This window comes from Theobroma cacao, chromosome 6 (assembly GCF_000208745.1).
Source record: "Theobroma cacao cultivar B97-61/B2 chromosome 6, Criollo_cocoa_genome_V2, whole genome shotgun sequence".
NCBI classification, from domain to species: domain Eukaryota; kingdom Viridiplantae; phylum Streptophyta; class Magnoliopsida; order Malvales; family Malvaceae; genus Theobroma; species Theobroma cacao.
In genome coordinates this window covers 12683113-12689448 of record NC_030855.1, presented here as the reverse complement: position 1 = coordinate 12689448, position 6336 = coordinate 12683113, and the positions used below count along the sequence as shown (strand labels likewise).

General features: G+C 32.8%; 1 pseudogene; it reads left to right on the top strand.

Moving 5' to 3' along the window:
- Window positions 255-4636, top strand: LOC18595749 (annotated as a pseudogene).

Below are 6336 nucleotides of genomic sequence, written 5' to 3'. Positions count from 1 at the left end.
CTTCTTCACTTGCTGTTTCTACTTTGCAATTTCTTCGTTGCTGGTCTGATTCTTGGGGTTTCTTGATTTTGAATTTAGGGATTTATTTGTTTTTATTGTTGGTTTCTTGGTCTGTTTCAGCTCTCATTTTCTTTCCTTTCTTGTTTGATACTGAGTTATTCTGATACGTTCCAAACAGGGTTTATATCGCACGCCAATTGGCTTGAGTACATATCATCGTCATTAGTTACTGTGGGACATATATCTTTTGTTCAATGGAGAGAAATTCACTGGCTCCCGGATTTCGATTTCATCCTACCGATGTTGAGCTTTGTCAATACTATCTGAGGAGGAAGGTTTTGGGGAAGAAGTTTTCTTTTGAAGCTATTGCTGAGGTTGACATATATAAGTGTGCTCCTTGGGATCTGCGAGACGAGTCTCTTCTAAGGATTGGGGATCTCAAGTGGTACTTTTTCTGTCCAATGGAGAAGAAATATGGAAAATGGAGTAGGTTCAATCGTGCCACTGCCTATGGGTATTGGAAGATCACTAGGAAAGACAGACCTTTTCGTTACAATGACAAACTTGTGGGGAGTATTAGAACTTTGGTCTTCCACAGAGGGAAAGCCCCACGAGGAGAGTGAACAGCTTGGGTTCTGCACGAATACAGACTGGAAGATGAACCTCTACTTGACAAGGGAGTTGTACAGGATGCTTACATCCTTTGTGTTATCTTCTGTAAGGATGGTCCAGGCCATAGAAACGGTGCCCAATATGGAGCACCATTTAGAGAGGAGGACTTGACTGATGATGAGGAAGTTATTAAGGAGGTCTCTAATTCCACGGACTTGCCTACACCAACCTTCACTGGTGCTGCTCGCCCCTGCTTTCCTCAGAGCCAATGCCTTGGATCACCAGCTGAATCAAGTCATTTTGCAGCTTCTCCTTCAGTGGTTCTTGATGCAAACAAGTCTCTCACACCCATGGAGGCTTCTCAAGTTTTAGTTGATGATAGTATTTCAGCAATGCTGTCTTCTGGCCAAAGTGAAGATTATTCTCCAGTGGCTATTGCCAATGACGATCTCGAGTTCTTGGAGTCTCCTGAGATTGCTGTTGATGATGAAATTATGTCATTGTTGGCCACATTGAATGTTATTACTTAGGAAATTTTGTAAGTAGATAGGAGTTAGGAGAATAGGAGATATATTGATGCATTTTTTATTGATATGTAAAGCAAACAGTAGCTGTCGTATAATTCTTCCTAATAAAAACTTTTCCATTCAACATGTTTTTTTTTACTCTCTGTGGCATGCTAATTGTCTTAGCTGATACATGGATGCTTTTGTAAACTTGTGGAACAGATTGTTTGCGTTTGCTGCATTAAATAGGAAATCCATTGGTAACTTGCAGCTGCCAAAGATTACTTAATAGCTGATATATAAGTATGCTTTTGTACATGGATGCTAATTGTGGATTTTTGAGGCAAATTAAGTTATTTCTTAGGATTCACTGATGTGAATCTCCATAATTGCGTTTACTTAGAGTTTATTTAGGACTACATCTTCATAATTGCTCAAGTCTAGCTCGCTGATGTGAGAAAGTTAAGAGTTTTGTTGTTTCAGATATTTGTTTAAGGCAGAAGAAAAGTACAAATGACAGTTGCCTAACTTAATTACAATATTGAACTTGTAGATAATTGATTATGAGGTGTGGTATCTGAAGGTATGCATTACCTTTTTCATAAAATAATTTCTCTTTTGAGATGTCTAAAAATTGTTCAGACTGAAAAGAAAAAGACCAACCATTAGCTTCCAACCAAACCTTGCATTGTAACAAAAAAAAAATCAAATAATTTACGAAAGGATTGAAGTGGAATATCATGTACACAGCAGTTAGTATATTGAAAGAGGAAAAGTGTCATAGGGCATACAGAGTAGGAAGTACTTAACATGAGATCTTGGATTTTTTTTTTTTCTGGCCAACAACATTCAGCAAATGATTAATTCCATAATGTAGCACATCCAAGTGGTAAACTCTTTTTATATGCTTCCACATTGAATAGATTGTCTTGGAATTGTTACTGGTTAATTACAACCATGCAATTAGCTTTATTGTGCGCCTTCCTTTCCTTCCTGACTGCTTTGAGGCAACATAAAATGCCAAAGGCCCAATGGATCTTTGGGTGAGAAAATTGTCAATATATATCTTAAGACCTGTGAGTTACTATCGCAGATCAGACCAAGGAACATTCCTTGCAGGATTGTGACAAAGAAAGAGGCTTTAATATAGTTAATGATTTGAATTTGAGATGTTTTTTGAAATCTAAAATTTTAATCATTTAAACCTTCATGGAGATCTTATTATGGGAAATGAAAACTAATCATAATGCATAATGAGTAGCTAGGATATGATTTTTCCATGCAAATGAAACGAGTAAAATATGAGAAAATGAGAGAAATATTACTTTTCATTATCTAAAGTAACCAATCACATATTCCATTTTTCAATCTATATAAAATTAACTGTTTGATTTGAGATAAGGTATACAACCTTCTCCTACAAAAGATTTCTCTCCCTGGTTACACAACCTGATATGTAAGATGGGCAATTCAGTGACATTTGCAAGCTTCCACCCAACATCTTTACATAAAAGGTATCACATGAAACCCAACATACATGTATAAAATTCTAAATTCCACAGGGAAAATATATATGAGCGTTTAGCAACTGAAACCCACCTCTGGAACTAATAAATTTTAGCAAAAAATTCATAGTTCATACATAGAAACCATCTCAACATTCTGATTTCCAACAACAAAAATTCCAACCTTCAAAAACTACTAATTAAAAAACGTACTCAAAAGATGACTCATAGTAACTTCATCAGTGTTCACTTATGTACAAAACTCTATAATATTAAAATTTCTTTGATTTTCATTCTTAATTGTTATGGGAGAGGACTAAATGTTCTCTCAAGTTTTTCCCAAATTAATTTTCCTCATATTTTCATGTCAACCAAACAAAGAAAAATTAAAATTCTTAATTTTGTTTTCCTTTTCCTTCAAATTTTTCTTGAATCAAATAGGACCTAATAGTTTAAATAATAATACAAAAAGAAAAATATATCATTTTTTTAAAATTAAAAATTATGTATAATTTAAGTAAATTATAAATGAACAACACTGACGGCAAAACACCATATTTGAATTGTTGATCAGGAAATGACTTGATTTAAGGCTTTGGACAACTACGAATCAATTCATAAAGTATTTCAAATTACGTAATAACCCTTTTGTTCTTTTTCTTTTCATATTTTTTCCATGATTGTCACCTGTAATGCATGTTCATAAAATATTTTAATAATTCTATTAAAAGTAATTCGCAGGATAGTTCTCTTTGAAAAAGAAAAATTGTAGTTTAGTGATCATATAATTTTAGTCAGAGCCCAACAAGCGCCATCCTTTTTTTAACTTGACAACTACCAAGTTGAGCTATACTTATATAAAGACTTCATCCATGCTAACGACAACTGGTTCCACTCCTTTATTTATGTTTTCAATTTAAGGGAGAAAATATTATTTAAATTAATACATCTATCCTAATATTATTTAGAAACTTCAACTCTAATATCTTCAAATATATATATACAACATTACATGCAGGATTGTGACAAAGAAATAGACTTTAATATAGGTAATGATTAAATAAATAATAGAATGTTATAGTAATGTGTTTTCCGGATGGTTGCAGGGATGATTATCTTTTAAACAATATTGAGAGAACATGTAGAATATTGCAAATAATATTCACATTGCAACTACTCCCAGACCCTCGATCAAGTTAGAATTAGCAAACATAAGAACACTTGTAAAAAACAAGTGTTCAGTTAATGGAACAACTAGAAAGTGAAAAGTGAGAAAAAGGTAATAAGAGTATCATTGATGGAAAATCAAATTGAAAATTTAACTGAGATATTAACTTGGCCTAATCTCCAAACATTGTTTCGTGGGGGAATAAGTTGAAAGTTATCATCAATGATTTCTTCAAGTTTATGCCTGTGTGCTAAGGGTTTTGGACTTGTCTAAAGACCACAAATTGGAAGAATTGCCAGTTGGTATGGCAAATTTGGTTTCACTAGAACATCTAAGTCTGTCATACACAAATATAAAAAAATTGCTAGTTAAGTTAAAGGCCCTACAAAAGCTAAAATATTTGAATTTGGGGTTTACATGGAAATTGAAAATGATCCCAGGACAACCAATTGAGGGATGTGACATGGCTTTTTGTTGCACCAGATTTGGAATATCTAGTTATATCTATATCCCGAGATGCTGAGCAAATTATCGGTCAGGAAGAACTTAGTGAAGTTGCTAAGATGGAAGGAAACTCAAACTTGTTTCGCAAGCTCGAGTTTCTCCGACTAGCAAATCTACCCGAAATGAAGACAATATATTGTGATGCCCTGTCTTTCCCACAATTGAAGAGAATTATTATAATAAAATGCCCAAAGATGAGGAACCTTCTGCTAAACTCCGATAGTGCAAAGGGGCAAAAGATTGTCATTCAGAAAGAGGAAGAGAGGTGGAAAGATCTAGAATGTGAGGATGAATCTATTCAGAATGCTTTTATTCCTTCTTTCAAACCTTTGTCCCACTGAAATGCAAGAAATTTAAAGGAAGACCGCCAAAACTTGAACTCCCTGTAAGTCTTTCAAACCTCATCCATACTGTTTATTAATATGCTAAAGAGTTGAGCTGGTTCTAAATTGTAGAGTTGTACATTGAAATTTCTTGCCCTTTTTATGTGCTCGCCAAATATTTGCCACCATGTCTCGTGTTATGTTACGGTAATATGTTGTCTTATATTTGGTTTAATTTTTGGGTTCATTGTCTCAATAGTAGTTCAAAATGGGATCGGGTTGATGATTTTGTCTACCATGTTGGTTTCTCGAATGTTTTTACTGCTGGGATTTGGGTTATCTATCATGGTTTGTGTTAGATTCATTAATACTTTGATTGTTGTCAAGAAAGTTCCATAATCTTCCCTCGACTTTTGATCCTCATAGCCGCGATTTTCTATGCAGAGAGCTAGGAGTGCAGAATTAAACATGTTCATCTTGAAGCAATTTTTTTTATGATTTGGATGGCTACTAAATATGATCACCTTTCGTTGGGATTGCATATGTTTTCAAATCCTCCAATGAGCTTGGGAAAATTTCTTAAAAGATAGTTTTGGCAGTTGTATGCCACGGTTGATTAGTTAGTAGGTTTCCTTTTCTTGTATGTGACTAAATACGTATCTTGGAGTAGCTTAGAACCATTAATTTACTTTAATTCTGTTTAAAGAAAATTCCAGTTTTGGTTCTTACCCGAATACCTCAAAGTCAAAAGTTATACTTGGCTAGTTAAGTCCTCTAAACTTTAGGTGTCTTTTCTTTTTAGTCTCATTTTGAGATTTTGTTCTGTTTTCTCATCTTTTTTTAAAAGCAGTAATGACAGTGTTTTGTGAGGATCTTATTCATGAATGCTACCGATACAAAATAGTCAGTGAATGACAAACATTAGCAAGTGAGAGAGCTTGACGTTCTCTACAAAAATTAACAAATAAGCAAACACATGGTGAGCATGAAACAAGCCTACCCTGTGGCTGTATCCACACCATTTTATTGCAAGCTTAATATGCATGCTACAAATCCTACAATTCGCAGCCAAGTACAAACATGCCTCGGCTTCAGCTGAAAGAAACAGCTTCTAAGACTCACGCCTAATCGAGACACCTTTCATTTTACAAGGAATTATTATTATCATTATCATTTTTATCACATAAAGTATGAATTTCCAAAGTGGTAATAGTGAACAATATGTATTCCTTTGACAATTTATTAAATTAATTATTTTTTATCTAATTAAAATATTGAATAATCTTTATTTATTTCCATATTAATATTAAATTCTTTATTAATTAGACTAAACTTTCTTTAATTGATAATTTGTTATTAAATTAAATATTAACTAATTTTTATACACTTATTTCCCTATTCATCTTAAATTATTCATTAAAGTAAGCAGTTCTTAATTAAACTTACGTCTAGCTATATCAAAACTAGACTTAGAAATTTTGTTATTAAAAGATATATATAGTAAAACTTATATAAATTAATACTCGATAAATTAATAATTTTAATTAAATAATATTTTTGATCGGTTCAGACTTGAGATCAACGTGGTAAATTAATAATTCGCTAAATTTATAAGATAATACATTTAAAAAAAACATATAAGACCCATAAAAAAAAAACATATAAGACCCACTTAATATATAAATTAATAATCTCTTCATACATCAAAATTATATATA